The 18,500-nt window shown below is 38.3% G+C and overlaps 1 protein-coding gene across 3 annotated transcripts in view; it reads right to left on the reverse strand.

Moving 5' to 3' along the window:
• The window catches only part of myo1a (myosin IA), a 57,650-nt gene extending 54,074 nt beyond the window's left edge, over window positions 1-3,576 (reverse strand). Inside the window, exon 1 of one of the 3 annotated variants that reach the window (XM_012956815.3) lies at window positions 3,201-3,576. The gene's annotated coding sequence lies outside the window, so the exon portion shown is untranslated. 3 annotated transcript variants of the gene reach the window in all.
• Window positions 3,577-18,500: the final 14,924 nt, after the last annotated feature.

The following is an 18,500-nucleotide window of genomic DNA, read 5'->3' on the forward strand; positions in this document are numbered from 1 at the left end:
ATGGGTGTGCTTTTTTGACTCCAAGTGCCTATAAGACTGCTGAGTAGATGGATAAGGGCAGGGCAGCAGCACGTACATAGTTAAGCCAGTTGTTCAGATAAAGGGAGATTGTTATAAGTTAGAGCAAAAATACCATATTGATTAGGGCTTACTCATACACCATTTTTTGGCCTTGGGGCTGTTCTGTTACCTCCGGAGAGCCATATGTAATAATTATTTATAAAAAGTATACACATGGATACTTAACTAAGAATTTCTTTATTAAAGTCCAATAACCATAAGTGATGTAGGAGATATTTACACACAATTACACACAATAATAGATCTATGTTAAGAGCAGTGTGCTTTCTATATGGAAGTATATGGAAAACACTCATGCTGCCTCAACTTCATGGAAAATTGCATGTCTTCCATGACTAGATCAAAGCAAAGCACCCTAGCATTGTTGAGAAATAAGGAATATTTAGTGATTTAGCCTTTCCAAACAGAGATTGACTACTATATATTTATATATAATTATAAGCTCTCAAATCCTTGTTACCCTTCTCCCCTGCTCTCATTCATTTGTGCAGCAACCCCACGTGACAGATGCACTGTTTTATTGGCAAAACTGTCTTCAGTTTTCCAGACTCAAAGGGTTTGGATTTGCTGAGCAACGAGGACGATATATCATTTGTCAGCACTTTCACCCCATGGAACAGAATGATGTTGGACTGTTTAAAGCACTTTGATTGTGACAAATTGTATAAGGTTTGATAAATGTGTCAATTACCTTACAATTTTGCTGACAATCTGGACAGTTTCCATAAACTATAAAAGGGATCAACGTGTTTGATATCCTTTTGGATTCCCCAGTTCAGCTGATAATAAATCTAACCCTAACAACTGGACTAAACCCAACTCCTGCAAAAAAAAAAGCATTGAGATTTGGCCCAAACCCAAACTGAATCCTGGATTCAGTGCATCAATACTGAAAATACCATAGACCATCCGGTAGTGATGAAGTCACTTCCTGTACCCCCTCTTTTTAAGCCCCCTTATTTCCAGTGGTAGTGTCGGAACAATTCCCATTCATGAACTGGTTAATAAGCTTAGAAACGGAGACTTTCGTTAACCACAGAACTATTTTTTGCAAATCTCCCTATGACCTATTCTTCCACCAACTTAGTATTTAATAGTGCAGTGTAACTTGCTGCTCAGATGAGTGTATCTTATATACGAACAATGAGTTTATAGGCACTCATGGGACTCTGTTAATTGCTGTAACCATAGTAGTTCTAATTAGATAAACAATACAAATGGTGAGGATGTAATAATTGAACTTGCTGTGTGTGTAGATGGGCATGGTGCATGGGGGAAGAGACTCACATAAGACTTTTTGTGCAGAACAAAGTAGCACATATTTGCAGCGGTCTCTATACACAAACATTCAGAATTCCATATGGAGTTCAGAGTCTAATTTCAGCTCGGGAGACACAGAAACATAAAGGTCACAGAAACAGACCATTCAATCTAAGGTTTCATACAATGAATTCAGCAATTTTTACAATACAATACAATTTTACAAGTTACAATATTGCTGTGTCTTCCCTAAAATGCATTGAAACTTCACTTCTTTCTTCCACTAATGGATTTTACAATATCTTTCCCCCAAACTTAATGCCAGTGTAGTCAGAGAACTCTAAGTATAATCTGTTCTTTCGAAAAACAAATAAAGAAAAACTTTGTTTTCAGCATTTTGCCTCAAAAGACACTTTTTTAAAAAAAAACAATTGGAGAATTCATCTGTCACAGAGTAAAAGGAAATAAATAAGCAATTTCCCCACTATCAGGGCAGTGTAAGTGCTTTATATTAGTCTCCCTTTGGCTGATTAAGGTTTCTTAAAATGCCCCATAATGAAAAGTACAGTGATCATGTTCTTACCAGGCAGCAGGGCTTTGTGGTCTTGTTATATGTCCAGGTTCTGCGTTGGAGTCCCAGAAAAACCCAGTGCTTCTCAGAACAAAGCCCGAAGTGTAGTCAGCAAGAGCTGTCCATGGTGACTGGCAGCAAGAGTCACTGTCTGACCCAAGTAAGAAGCCACACTCACACAGCACTTCCTACACTTACCACACCTATTTCCTCATGGCCGCTATATGTTAGCCTGGGACACCCCCTGCCTGATGCATCACAATATTACAAAGCAGGAAATCTGTGCCCTATAAAGCTTTGTGCATTGCTGAGATTTACAGCTTTTGTGCTCTGGAAACCTGATACCTGCTCCTGACACCCTTACAATGAGAGCCTATAATTAAGCCAGTGAAATATCCATGTGGACAAATCATGAAACCATATGGGCAGACATTAGTCCTCACAGAAAGAGCCCTTTGCTTTTAATGCATTTAAGCATTTAATAGCACTTTGCTAACAGACGTCTGCTGTCGGTGGGATTCTGGGAGTTGTAATTCGACAACAATTAAAGGGCACGAGATTAACCCAGGATCATTTAGGAAGAAACCATATTTTTGTTTGCATTGTGCATATTTAAAGGCTTTGGGATTAGCGCCTATGCTTTATATACTTTTGTAGCAGAAACTAAAGCAATGGCTTGTCCCCTTCCCCACTTTATCCCCCTAAACCATTTCGTCACAGGGACTCCCCCCCCCCCCGCTCTTTTAAATACCATTCCTTTAAAGGTAAACAAAATGTTTTAATTCACTAAAAAAGCAGGAAATGGCACATATCAGATATCCTAGTGAAACAGGAGAACCCCCTCCTTGTTGCTAAATGAACGTGTCGAACTGCAAACTTTCTCAGCTTGTTAACATGCCTGAGAAAGGAACCCTCGTAATGCTGCAATTTAAGCTGATTGAGTCATTAGGGGGATCACATTTCTCCTGCTCCTTGCCTTAATGACTAACACAGCACAAGCCAAAGCTTCTATTGAACTGGCTAGAGAATAATGGCACTGTACATCAGAACAAATGAGTTATAAATAGCCCACGTTAGAAGAATATTTGCTCACTGCTTCTCCAAACAAACCATGGCTAAGGCTGGCCAATGACCCCATCCTTCATGCCTGCTAGCAATGCCTTCTTAAAGGGAAATGACCCTTCAGTAAAAATCCAAACAGACCTGAACTCAGGCTGAGATTTATGAACATTTGAATTGGGATCCCTGGCATTTTTCCAAGCAGTCTGAATATTTCACATTTACTAACCTTTTCCTGACGTTCTGGAATTTTGTTAACAATGTTGCTTATTTATTAAAGCATTTTTTCTTCTTTCCCCCCACTCGCCTTTTGGCAGAAAGCGTTCTCCAGCATTGGGCAGCTGAATTCTATTGTTTCCTATGACAAGAAACTTGCAAGGCTGAGCAGAATTCTAGCACGGGACTAGTTAGAAAAAAAAACAAAAAACAAGCATTGCATTCATTTTAATATAGTTACAAGTCAATGAGGTGACTCTAAAGGGGAGATAAACCAGAAAATGCTTCTCTGAACACTTTTGCAATTTCATGTAGCTGTTTCTGAGATATTAGCAGTTTTAGACTGCTAATACCAGGATTTCAGCTGAGCAGCTCTATTTGATTGTCAAAGACCCCTGTCCTCCTGGCTAACTATTTTGAGACTAAAAAAAATGTAATAGTACTCAGTCTGAATCCTCTAAATCCCACAATTCCCTGCACACATGATGTCAATAAGTAAAGAAACATCACAGTGCAATGCATTATGGGTTATGTAGTTCCTGCATGCTGTCTGTAAGCCATGGAGAAGTAGATTTTTAAATGATGCAGAAATAAAAGAACTGTTTTGCAGTTTTTTTGCAATTTATTCATACTTGTTAAAGGAACAGATTCCAGTGATAGGTATATTAGGGGTTTCTGTGTTGTGTGGGGCTCTTTAACAAATTTTGGTACAGAAGCCAGAGTTCCCTCCTGGAAACAATTTGTGTGTCATTCCTTTTTTTTTTGCACAATTTTTAGCTAGGTATGGCTTAATGGTAAATATATATGACAGAAAAACCAAACTAAACACGGGAGCACTTAGCCCAAGTGTGCTACACGCGGACCCGTTCCCAGATGGATCCCAAAAGTAAAATTACAAAGAAAAGATTGCGGAGCACCCGGGGGATAAAAAATCAGTCTTTATTCCATCAGTAATAAAATGCACAAGTACATCCCAAAGGAAAAAGTCACCACGGAAAAATGCCCATAGATTCTAATATATTTTGTGCTGAAAAGGTTGCCACAAAAAGAACCACCATGAAAAAGGCCAACTGAATTTTCCCAATTTTGTGTATTTTCCCATGGTTTTGTGGGAGAGATTCGCTTGTAACGGTTGATACTGCTAAAAAAAACCAACAGAACAATCATAATTACACCTGCCTTTAATTACTGGATGGTAACAAATATACTGGCTGGATTTGTGGAGATAACACCAAGCAAAAAGGGGGGGATTGGTTTATTTATTGCCTATTTAAGTGGGGAGTTTGTTGGGGGTTACTAAAGGAAAATACTCCATTGTTTTAATCACATTTTGGCTTTTTGCCAGCTTGCATAATGCCCTGCCCATGGGTAAAAAGACAAGGTGTAGCTCTGTGTATGTGATACAAAAAATGTTATCAAACCATATTTAAGATCTGCATAATAATGACTATTACAATGTGGTTTTTAACACGTATAAAATATTCCTGTTTCTCTAAAAATTCCATATGTGCACCCCAATATGTTTCTTCCCCATAGTTCTGTATTTTATTACCTAGAATATTGCATGAACCTGTCTGTTTGTGGCCAAGGCCAATAGTATTTTATGGAATAACTGCAAGTGCAGGAGTGTCAGAATACTTTCCAACACTGTTAGTCACTTTAGCTGCCCAAACATATGCTGATTCCCGGCCCATTAGCCATATCTGACCAAAAATCAGCTGGCTATACATCAAAACATCTGCTCGTTTGGAGAGGTCACCGAATGATTAGATCTTTCCCCGATATGGCCGCCTAGAGAGGCAATATTAGGCTGATCTGATTGTATACACTAGGGCCAAACGATTGAATCATAGACGAAGATACAGGCCATAGGGGTGAGGGCTGGAACAACAAACCGATGTAGTCATCACCCCAACAAGATTTAGAAACCTGTCTGATCAATATCTGCCCAATTTTTGTCCAGATATCGATTAGGTGGGACCATCAGAATGTCCCATACAAGGGCTGATAAGCTTCCGACTTGGACTGAAGGAGCCAAATCGGCAGCTAAAATCTGGCCGTTTATAGTTCCCCTACAACTGATGGCCTCCCTGGCGGATATCCGCTCTGTCACTTGAGTTTGTGAATTTGAGTCTGTTTTACTAAACTGAATAAACTCGCATATCAAATGCTCGCTTATTAATTAATTAGAAAAATTCGTCTGGATAAAAAAAAACTCGAATTTCAAAGTATAAAAACGGGAATTATTCTAGTTTTTAAATTCGAGTTTTTGTTTTTTGTTTGCACTTAATAAATACCAGACATTCAAGTTTTCAAACCATAAATCGAATTCAAATTTTTTAAACTCAGAAAATGCTATGATGGCTAAATGGTGCATGATATGGTTGTAGGGTAACTGGCATGTCATACTTAGTAGCTTGTGGCATCATTATGGTGTCATAGTAATGTTATATAGGGATTTGGATATAACAGTTGTGTCTTTATGATGTCATACTAAATCAGCATTGTGATACCTTAGTGATAGCACAGAATGTAACTATTGTACCATTAGGGAACCAAAGTTAAGTGGGATTATTAATTCACAAAAATATTATCCTGAAATTAAAATGTTACAATGGAATTTTGATGTCATAATGCATCATAGGAATATTATATTGAGCAAGGAATCTTGATGCCGTACATATTAATCTTTATAACATATAGGGGGGGCAAAGGATGACTACTATTAAAGCCTCTACATGCTGTAATGGTATTAACAGTAGAGCAGAGAGGTCCTATTAATCTTTTGCTATTTGTGCTGTTACAAGTGAAGTTACAAGTTTAAAAGCACTACAGGAAGTAGATGACTACCCAGAACTAGAACTAAATGTCACAAGTGCACCATCAGTGTTTCTGAGTAATATGATTCTCTGTAAGGCCAGAATTGTGATGCTGTTACTTGTTATTGCTGTTCTTTCTGTAAAAGTCCTCTCCTTTTCATTGCTCATTCTGACTGAATGTCTGAATGCCAGGGTAACAAAAAGCATTCAGAAACCACCAAAAAAGATGGAGATCAGTTACAATTGTTAGATAACATTGTCTACATCATACAGAAATATGTATTTTTTCAGAGCCCATGTGAGGGGTCCTAATAAAACAACAACAAAATAACTTTTGCCCCAGTTCTAGGCAAGGCCTTTTATCCATTTTTTAAAACTGGAGTTGGTGTCCCCCTCACTATACACTAATCACATACCTGCTTGTGGCTTGAGGGGTCAGAGGTGGGACTTTGATGCCTTAAGGTTTGGGGATAGGTACATTATGTGGCAAAATTTGTAAATAAAAATGACTTCTTTGCTTATGATGTAGTGTGTCTTTACACTTTCTCACTTTACAAAGAGGTCCAACATTTCCCAGAGCCTCCCTTATCTGATATTAAGGATACAGCTATTCAACCACAGTTCTAAGAATATCTAGTACAGCACAAGGTGACCTTCATGCTGGACTTTCAGGAATATCTAGAAAACCCTATATACATTCCTCCCAATTTTAAAGGTGGCCATACATGAGCTGATACCGCTTCTATACTGAGTAGTCAGCTTTTGTGTGTGGGACCCCCAATGGCCTGTCTAACCAAATTTTAGAGAAAATTGTCCAGGTATCAGTCAGACAGGCTGAAAATCCCCATTGGACAAGAGTACATTGGTGCACTGATTCAGTCCCTGTTTGCCTACACAGGCCCCTAGTGGTTCTCCACCTGCTTTTGAAAGCATAGCTATGACTTTGCAGGAGACCCAGTAAGCTGATCTGCCAGGAGAGATATTATCAAATGGCCATTTCATGAAAATGTCCCTAATTTTACAGCCATATGCACATTCAAAAAGTTGCACTGACTACAGATGCACTGGTGCAACTTCAGTGCTTAAAAGGGAACCTGCCATTCAAAAGTTGCAGCTTGAAGAGACAGTAGATCTCTAGCAAACGAGATACTGAACTTCAAACGTTTATGGTGCTGCCTAAATATAATTTTAACATAACAAGTTTCAGTGTAGGTTTGCAGGGCTGTTCAAATATACACAGCAATTTCTTTTTCTATAGTTACATATTTTCAGCTTTCCACAGTGGCCCTCCCATCAGCACATAAAGGGTAGTTCAGGGTCCACACATAGCAATAAACAGGCTACGAGGTTAGCATAGCACCCAAGGCTGGAGCAAAGTTCTTATGCAGGCATCCACTGGCACAGCAAATGACATTATTGCAGGGTAAGGTACAAGTTCTATTGCACATCTTATCCAGACTAATACTCCCACAGGCATTTATGGCCTGGGTTATTAAGCCTGTGTATGTCTTTGTGTCTCTGAAGGACTGCTTGCTTTTTAATTCAAGTTTTCTTTTATTAATTATTAATATAAAAACTGTGGCGCAAGGTTTTTGAAAAAGTAAGTTTTAAGAATAAAAAGTATTTACAATTGCCATTTCTGATGATTCAAGCCATTTTTGCTCTATGGGAGGCAGAAGGGACTAATTTTGTGTCTTAGGCCCCATGGTTTAAAATGAGTCCAAATTGGACCCATGTGCCATTTTTATAATTTTTTCATGTGTTATTTTTGCCTTTTTCTAGTTTGTAGCCTTAGATGCTATCTATCTATGCTATGAATACCAGGGGTTGCCCATATACCGCCCCTCTTATATGCAGTCCAGCCCCTATGGGCACTGGGTGGAAATATTTTTCACTTAGTCCTGTAGAGCTCAATTTGCAGGTTTAGAGGGACATAACCTCCCTTTTGCCTTTCAATTCTCCTAATGGACATACTATATTAAGAGAGGAATTACATTATATACATATATATATATATTTATATTTATAATATTTTTCCCTATGTTTTAATCATTATAGCCTCAGGGCCAAACAATTGCATTACAATGTAGGGAAAACGAAAAGTCTGAGCAAGGACTGCATCAATAAGCCAATGCTGTCCCTGACACGACTTAAAAAATCAAACCTGCCTGATTGATACCTGGACCATTTTCGACCAGATATCGGGTAGGGCTGTCAGTGGTCCCCATACATTGGCAGATAAGCCAACAAATTGGCCTAAAGGATTTCAATTGGCAGCTAAAATCTGCCCTTGTATGGCCACCTTTAGTCCCTTTATTGCACAGAGGGGTTTAACACTTATGTAATAAACATCTTGGAAAACAGACAACTCCCACTGATTTACAAACTTGAATATCCCACTTTTCCTACAACATTTTATGTTAATAGCAATCTCATTGCTCATTTCTGAGAAAATATAATCCTTTTAAGCTAGAATATAAGATATTTACATTGCAAAAAAAAAGAGGAAAAAATTGTTCTTTCTTAGTAGCCGGTGAATATGATATAAGAAGAAGGTTGTGCCCTTTAGATAAGGCAGTTAGGGAAACACATGGTTGTAAAATAGATGAATGTATCCTACATCATTTGTGAATAGCAAGGTTAATTTATGAAGGCCTTGCACATAAGAGATATCATTGCGTTAGGATCCATGTGGTTGTAAATCAGCCTCGCTTTACCTAAAGCCTGGGAAAACTGGCCTTTCAGGTGGAAAGATTGAGACTCTATGCAATGTTTCCCTTGCCTGAATCACTACTGTCTCCCTGTATTTAATGATGACTTCTTACTTTCTTCACATTTTAAGAACTGTTGGAATTTATGAAAAAGGCAAGATTACGACTCTTCTGTAAATAAATATGAATATATCTGACACAAACAATGATATATCTGGGGTTTCCCTGAGCAATTTTTAATGACATGGAGACATACATGGCCTGAGGGCAGAAAAGCCTTTTCATCATCTCAGAATGTGTCATGGTAACCAGAAGTTTAGGATATCAGCTTTAAAGGGTTTATTTTCACACAGTACTTTCTGTATCAGTTACCTTATTCAATAATTACAATGTTTCTGTTACCTGTAGCTTTCTCATTAAGGTGGCCATACACGGGCAGATTTAAGCTGCTGATTTGAGTTCTTCAGTCCAAACTGTCAGCTTATCTGCCCCTGTATGGGGTTCCCTGATGGGCCAACCCACAGGGTACCCACTTTTCTTGCAGGTAACCAGTGGGTGGGTGGCTTATAGCGATGAGCAAACCTTTCAAAAGATTTGTGAAATGGCGAAAAATTCGCCAAACGGGGAAAATGACGCATGTCAAAAAAATACCTTTGACGCACAACAATTCTTTTGATGCATGCTGCAATTTTTGGGCACGCCGCAAATTTTTCAGTGGCAAATTTTGTCAGCCTTTTTGCACAAATTCACCGCAAATACATGCCTGCCAAATTTTTTCGCCCATCACTAGAGGCTTACCAATCTTATGATCAAAATTTTGTAACTAGAACCCCTGTTTTTTGAAAATACATGCACTAGCATAGATACTAATTTACTTATGAAACAGGGGACCAGGGAATGTGCATTAATTAATCCCCCTCTCTCTTTTGTATATGGGTAACCAGTGGGTACCCGAGCTGCTGCAGGACTCTACCCCAATGTCCCCTTGTATCACTACATTTGCTATCATTAAGTGCCCATTTTCACACAAAGTTACACATAAATACAGCAACTCCTTTTGCTTTTTCTAGGGGGGGGGGACCCTAGAAAGGAAAATCTTTAGAATCTTTATATGCATACAGTTCCGAGGTAAAGTTCTTACATGAACTGATTATGGAAAGGTCACCGTCCCAACAAGTCTCATATAATCAAGGTCAAAAGTGAAATATCACTGCATTATCTCTTGCTTTTAAAGGCTGTGATAGGACGAAGGATGGCCAGTTTACCATTCCTTGCATAGGAAAGGATTTATCAACGGCAGTATTACTAGGGAGTTACTAATTCTTCCAGCAGTTCAATGCCAAAGGTGAAAATGATATGTTTACAATGTAGTTATCAAGACCCACGAGCAAAGATATTTCATTTTGACACTGGGCTGGATAAAATGTGGAGTCCATTTGTAAACCATCAGTTTAAGGCATCTAGCAATTAACTAAGCCATGGAATGGACACTGCCCAAAGGCATATGGGGGTGCTACAGCAGCTACATAGCAAGTCAGTGCAAAGTTACATTATCAGCCTTGATTTATAGAGATGACAAATAGAGCTGTTCTTTAAAAAAAACGTTTAATCATTTACATCAGTCTCTACCCTAATGGAGCTTACAATCTAATCTCCCTACCACAGGCACTTACTCACACACACACCCATCCGCACTAGGGTCCAATGACATCAGAGGCCAATCAGTCTGCAATTAAAGAGACAACAGAAAAAGAAGTACGCACAAGCCTAATACCACAAGTTAACTAACAGGCCCCTACACTAAGGGGAGGGCATTCAATAACCTGCGTCTTTTTCGAGATTTATTATACATTTTTTCCTGTGACAATTCTGAATCCGAAAACTCTCCACCTAAATCCTGTCAAGGTCATATAGAAATAAATGGAAAATATCCCTTTCCTGGAAAATTTTTCTTTGCTTCTAACTTTTCGCAATTGTTGACTTTTGAGGTATATTGCCGCATAAATCACTTGCTGGTTCTGAAATACACAGCAAAAGAATAGCACACACAGTAGAACAGTTAAAGGAAAACGATACCCCCCAAACAGTGTAGGTCTCTATAAAAATATATTGCATAAACAAGCTCATATGTAAAACCCTGCTTCATCTAAATAAACCATTTTATAAAAATATACTTTTTAGTAGTATGTGCTATTGGGTAATCCTAAATATTTGCCATTTTATGAATTAAGGCTGATGGCAGACGAGGCGTAGGGCGGATATTTTCAGCAAGCGGAAAAGCACTTGCTGAAAATACCGCCCTACACCTCCTACATGTGCCATGTGAGACTTTGAAACTCTCGCGTTTTTATGCATATTTTGGCTACATGTGCCTGCACCCGAGCGTATCTCATTCATTCGGGTGCAGGCACATGTAAGAGGCATAAGCACACAAACAAGCCATGGCTCATATACATGCTAGGCCCCATCAGCAAATTAATGGACAGGGTTCTGCCTTTATTCCCACACTACTTCCTGTTAGTTAGAGCTGCATTATTTCTGGTCATCTGATCTCTGAGGGAAAACACAGTCCATCGCTTAATGTTGGATCAAGGGAAAGAATGCGAAAGTGCAATATATATATTCCAGTTTGGAAAGATTCATTAATGGGTCACTGAACATAATATAAACCATCTGTTGGTTAAGTATTCATTCTGGGGTTATAGTTTTCCTTTAATATTAACAGTTGGCAATTTTAATGTATATCTTTATAAGCTCCACTTAGTCACAGGCACGCCTGTCCATGGTGTGAGACAACGTGGGGGGGGGGGAGCAGACTTGCCCAGTGCTGCCCAATTATTAACATGAGCAATAACCTATGGCAATCAAATTTTATGTCCATTATTCTACCTGCAGCTGGCTGAAAAAAGAGCTATGGGTTAATGCCCATGGGCAAATTTGCCCAGTGTTGATAAATGTGTCCCATTCTGCCCTATTCAAAGGGAGACACTTCTCTAATTCATCTTTATATACTACTGGTGGAGACATCCATCATGCCTGAAATATGGGGTTAGCCAAGATGTACATCACCAGTGGTACTATGAGAAGCTCTTCTTCTAATTGTTCCTGAGCGACACTCCCATCCTTATGTGCTTTCTTTCCCCTTGTACTCACTCACTCTCTCTCTCTCTCTCTATTGTTATTACTTATCTTTCTATTTAGGCCCTCCTCAGTTCATATTCCCGTCTATCTTTCAAACCACAGCCTGGTTGAGCAATTCCTGGAGAGCCCCTTAACAAAAAGCTAAATAATTTTAAAACCAGTTACAAATTGTCTTAGACTATCACTCTCTACATCAGTGCTGTCCAACTGGCGGCCCCCGCACCTCTGGCTGCTTTGATGGCTTACCTTTGAGTAAGCATTAAATGGTATCAGTACTGAGATTAACTGCCCCCCCCCTGCATGGCTCTCACCTCAGATTCAGGCTGTAATCCCCCTGTATTGTTTAAAAATGTAATCCCCTGTGTTTTTCACACCTTTTAATCTCTGCATTGTTCTACCCCTGCAGTGTTCACACCTCAGGCTCAGGCTGTAACCAACCACATTGTTCAACTGTTCACACCTCAGACATTGTAGGTAGTGCCTGACCTATGCTGCCTGTGTGGTTTGAAGTGGGTGTGGTTTTAAAAAAGGGGAGTGGTCAAAACTGGCTTCCATTAGCGGCCCTCCTCCATGTATGCTTGAGCAATTCCGGCCCTCGGCATCGCAGACATTGGACAGCACTGCTCTACATCATACTTAAAGTTAATTTAACCCCATTAAACCGCTCACTGAATACAAATACAGTAAGCATTACCCATATGATATTCACAGTGGTGGGGGGGGGGACTAAATGTATGTGCAATAAAGTAAGGCCCAGGGTGCAATTCAGAGGGTGCTGCTGTAACAGAGACACTGACACTAGGAAAGAATATACTTTATTATTTGCATACAGAAACAATCATATGTAGAAACAAGGCAATGTTTGATTGTCTACTTGTTTTATAATGGAAGAAAATAGTTGTGGGGCTATAAATAATACATACAGTAGCAGAACGCAAAATAAACACTATATACTATATTAACTTTATTTCTCATTTGGAACAGATCACAAAGCAAAGTTTTATTTATAAATAATCCTAAAATCCCCTTTATTTGTATAAAACATAGAATAGCACAGTAGAAAAACTTTAGAAAAATTAGAAGCAGTGCAATGAATGTTGTAGGGCAAGGGTACACTACCTCCCCAGTAGCACGTAACATATCCATGTAGCATCATTTAGAAATCCTATGTCATCCTCCTGAACTAGGCACATATTCTCCTGTAGTTCTTTATGGCTTGGCTTTTCCTATAAATTTTAAACAGAAATTGTACGTGTGTTTAACATTTTTTTTTTTTTTTTTAAGAATAAAATGTGTTATATATATATATATTTTATACACACACTGATATGTATTTTAAAATTGTGGATGGGAGGTGAGGAAGTGCGTCCTGCAGTTCTCTCATCTTATAATGCAGCTATTTATGTGCCCCAGTGAATTTATAGCACATAATAATCTAAGATCAGCCTCCCAGTGTTTTACAACCAAACACAATAAAACATTAATATGCAAACTCATAAACACAACATGGCTGAGATAAACATGCACACATCTACAGATATAGATAGGAAAAGAAAATGCAGTATGCATATGGCACAGGAAGCTAATCATGGGCCCTGCTCTGGTATTGGCTTGTATTCCGATATCTGGAAACCCATTATCTGTAAAGCTCTGAATTATGGGAAGGTTATATCGAAATATCTTGCCTGGGTGCAGTCCCAAAGAAATGGATGTATACAAAATGTTGAAGAGAGGTACCGCTCACGCAGGACTTAGGATTCCATTTAAATGCTTTATTTAAGTAAAGCATTTTGCCTCTGTAATAATAAAACAGTACCTATACTTAATCAACTAAGATATAATTAATCCACATTGGGGGCGAAACAATCTTATTGGGTTTAAGGATTAAATAATGTTTATTAGACTTACTGTAAGGTAGGAGATCTAAATTACAGAAATACCCCTTACCCCTTAACCCCAGGTCCCAAGCATTCGGGATAACAGGTCCCATACCTGGAAAACATTCTTACCAACCATAGTGATGGCAGTGACATTTAACTATTATTGTCCCATCATTTTTTCCATAATGGAGGAAAGTACCATTGGAAGCAACTTTATAATATACATGATACATTTCTAATAGTTTTAAAGATATTTTTATCAAATAGCTTTTTCTTTCATAATAAAACCAAATTGGGTGGAGCCCCCTTGAAGTGATAATGGGAAGTGATCATGCAGAGTGCTAGGGAGTATATGCATAAAACAATTAAGTGATTAGTGGCAGATAAGAGTGAACTCAATCCTCTCAGTGAATGCAGTAAAATAGTCAACCCCAGGCAAAAGGGCAAGACATCAGCTACAACATTAAAGAAGATTAGGTTAATCAACATAAAAAATGTATTTCTGATTACAAAGGTGTGCATATTACTTAATGAAGAAAATGACATAAAAGGTTGTGATAAAACATACTGCATATTTTTAAAGCTCCATTGTTAGCCTATCCACTTGACTTAAAGCCATGTATCGTGATCCCCGAAATAGTCATTGAAACAATTTTGTGCTGTAAATTTCTGTGTCAAATGCAGTGATTATTTTCAGCTTTACACTTACTTTTTAAACCTATTTTCCATTCAGCCACACATCTGAATAAAAACATTATACAATACAGGCACTGGTGCATCATTTTATGGATCTGTATAGATTTTACATATGACTTTTTTTCTACAATCAAATAAAGTTCAAAGTTCTCTGGTGTTTCAGTCTGGCAGCCCAGTAATCCAGCTACAGACTGTGAGAGTTTGCTACATTAGTTGATACATTTCTCAGTAGCACCTGTGGAACATTAGCAACTATTGTACCAATTATAACAGCGGGAATAAGAAAGGTATTAACTAATGGAGCAAACTGGAACAGATTACAGAACTGGTGACTCCACTTCCAGACCTGCTCCAGGGAAGACATGAGAAGGTGAAAAATAAAAAAATGTAAACTATTATATAAGAAAAAGGGACTAAATTAAAATAAAGAAGCAAATGGAAAAAAAGTTTTATTTCTGTAATTGTACCAAAAGTGTGGAAGGTGAACAACCCCTTCATATTCCAATACATGTCCCCAAAAGTTATTTTTAACAATTGTCTTTTACCTGCTCTTTAGCAAACACAGCCCCCCCCCCCAAAAAAATATAAACACAAAATGTAGTAGAAATTTCAAAGAATGCAAAATACACATTAGCACACAAAAAGGCTAAAAATTATGCCCTAGAGTCTGCTTTCATACCAAATCAACCAAGATTCTTTTCTAGTGGATCCACTTCCTTGGCTCTACACATGCTGATTGAGAAAACCCTGCACTGATGGGCCCCAAAGTGTGGAACCGAACTACAATTGGGAATTCAATCAGCATCGTGCTCTGGCTGTGACTGTACCTCCCCCACTGAGTCTCTAGAGCAGGGTTTCCCAACCAAATAACCAATGATCCATACTCAAAAGGTAAAACATCACAGAAGCAGGGAAAAAAGTTCCCGGGGTTGCAAAATAAGTGCTATGATTGGATGTTTAGTAGCCCCATATGGACTGCCAGCCTGCAGGAAGCTCTGTTTGAGGTAAACTTGATTGCAAATTAGGAATTTAAAAATAAGCACCTGCTTTGAGGCCACTGGGAGCAACATGAATGGGGTGGTGAGCAATATCTTGCTTGAGAGCCACTAGATGGAAATCCCCGCTCTAGGTATTCAATGTAAGCGGACATTTTAGGAGTGATCCTGGGCTTCCTTCCCAGAATTCCTTTTGCTTTGCATATTAAAAGGGAGCATATCTCCTTAACCAGAATGCTTTTTTTTTTTAGTGCCAGCAAACTAAATCATTCCAAAAAATAAAATAATATTATATATATTATATATATATATACATACATACATACATACAGTTCCAGCAGAGGTAGCACTCCACCTAAAAGGGGTCACTGCCTGGGTGCTAATGCAAATCAAATAACAAAATACAGTTGCAATAAAGGCTAGCACTCACAGGACTTTAGGGCTGATTGTGTTTTTTCCAGTTTGCATATTAATATACTCTGCATAAAATGCTTTACAAAATAAGCTAGGTTTCCATACGATTCTATCATAGATTTGCCAAACAAGCTGAAAAAAGGGCTGGCGTGTCCAGTGAATAGAATGGTTCTTTTAACTCAGAGGTGTATGCAAGAAAACACAGGTGAAGAAGCATGGGAAAGCTGATAAATCTTTATCGGCAGACAGAAAGCATAGGAATGAAGCTAAGGAAGATGTTTACATATTAATTTGCCATCTCTCCAGTGTAGGTGTGTCCCAATACAAGGATCTGAACCCTAGCCCTTTTTGCAGGATTTGGAAATGGGCCAAATCCTTAGAGTTTGGATTGGAGTATTCATTATTTGGCGGATTAAAAGAAAATATGGATTAAGTGCGTTTCTACCACATAATCATAGGGTACCTACAAAGGTGTGCATCTCCTAGGGGCCCCATAATATGAATCATAGATGTAATATTCATTTATTTTTGACATTTTTGGCCCCTGCAAAATGCCTTAAATACTAAGGTAACAGCACAATATGACATATATTTGGAAAACATAGATCCTGAATAGTTCAATATATGAAAATATGCTTTGTAGTTATAACTAGCAAACAGCATATATGCTAAATACATGCTTAATTGTGATATTCATTCAAGTTTGTAGAAATCAACTCAAAAGTTAAAATTTCTGAATAGTATGACGGCCACACAAAATGGTATCTTTTAAAGAAAGTACAGTTTCTGAAGAATATAAAATGGCTAAACATGTGGGAAATATCCACCCACAGAATTCTGGGCAGACTTGCAAAAAATAACTGCCAAAGTGGTTTAAGCAAAAACTAGTGGAAGTTAGGTGGAAAAGTCCTAGCAGAAACATAGCCGCTCACTGCCATATATATTTTTTAAAAAAAAGATGCTTCCAAGAATCCAAAAAGAGTAAAAATGACTTTGTACGCTGTTATCTCCCACATTCATTATAATATAAACATTAGTATTACTTCCATGAATATTCTTATAATACATGATTATATGAAGATGCGTGGCATGTCCAGACACCTAAAACAAATTACTACATTTTTAATGGACACTTGGGGCTCTGCAAACAAAAAATGTGGAGCTTGTTTTTAACAAAAAAAAAATATTCTATAGATGCCACACAATAATTATAAAGCAGAATTATAAAATAGAAGAATTCAGAAAACTAGTACAGGTATAGGACCCATTATCCAGAATGCTCGGGACCAAGGGTATTCCGGATAAGGGGTTTTTCTGTAATTTGGAAGTCCATACCTTAAGTCTACTAAAAAAATCAATAAAACATTAATTAAGCCCAATAGGATTGTTTTGCATCAAATAAGGAATATTTATATCTTAGTTGGGATCAATTACAAGGTACTGTTTTATTTCTAAAGGGAAATCAGTTTTAAAATTCTGAATGATTTGATTAAAATGGAGTCTATGGGAGACGGGCATTCCGTAATTCGGAGCTTTCTGGATAACGGGTTTCCGGATAAGGTATCCTATACCTGTATATAAAGGTATAGGACCCATTATCCAGAATGCTCGGGACCAAGGGTATTCCGGATAAGGGGTCTTTCCGTAATTTGGATCTCCATACCTTAAGTCTACTAAAAAATCAATAAAACAGTAATTAAACCCAATAGGATTGTTTTGCCTCCAATAAGGATTATTTATATCTTAGTTGGGATCAATTCCAAGGTACCGTTTTATTTCTACATAGAAAAAGGAAATCAGTTTTACAATTCTAAATTATTTGATTATAATGGAGTCTATGGGAGACGGGCTTTCCGTAATTCGGAGCTTTCTGGATAACGGGTTTCCGGATAAGGGGTCCGATACCTGTATCTAATTAGTATTATTAGATTATTAGTTTATTTATTATTAGTGTAATCTAACTAGTATATATCAAATGCACATGATGGCTTTCTTTAATGTTTGGTCGCCCAATTTTATAGCCTCACATGCCTTTATTATGTACTTTAAATGTGTCAGCTCAATCCCTAAATTTAACATGTGGCAACCAAAAATAAATTGTGACCACAAGAAATCATGTGGCTATCAGGTCTTATATACCAGTGCACTGGCACCCACAGGAAACCAGGGATGCCTTGTTGCCCGTGAGTCTTCATCGTGAGAACCCTGTGAGTGCCGACACCTGCCCTTCTATATCTATATAGAAGGGCAGGTGTCGGCACTCACAGGGTACTCACGATGAAGACTCACGGGCAACAAGGCATAGTAGGGTGCAATAAAGTGAGATTTATTGGTCCAACGTTTCAGTTCCTTACTGGAACCTTCGTCAGGGAAACATGAGTGTTCTGTGTACACTCATGTTTCCCTGACGAAGGTTCCAGTAAGGAACCGAAACGCTGGACCAATAAATCTCACTTTATTGCATCCTACTATGCCTTGTTGCCCGTGAGTCTTCATCATGAGAACCCTGTGAGTGCCGACACCTGCCCTTCTATTCTGTTTTTTTTGCTCTGGCACCCAGGTATCGCTTCTGAACTTTGGTGTGCTCTCCATTCTACAATTGTATATTATATACTTTGACAAAGGCTGGTGCTACAGCCAAAACGTCAGTTCTCTTG

The sequence above is a fragment of the Xenopus tropicalis genome, chromosome 2, assembly GCF_000004195.4.
Source record: "Xenopus tropicalis strain Nigerian chromosome 2, UCB_Xtro_10.0, whole genome shotgun sequence".
Lineage (NCBI taxonomy): Eukaryota > Metazoa > Chordata > Amphibia > Anura > Pipidae > Xenopus > Xenopus tropicalis.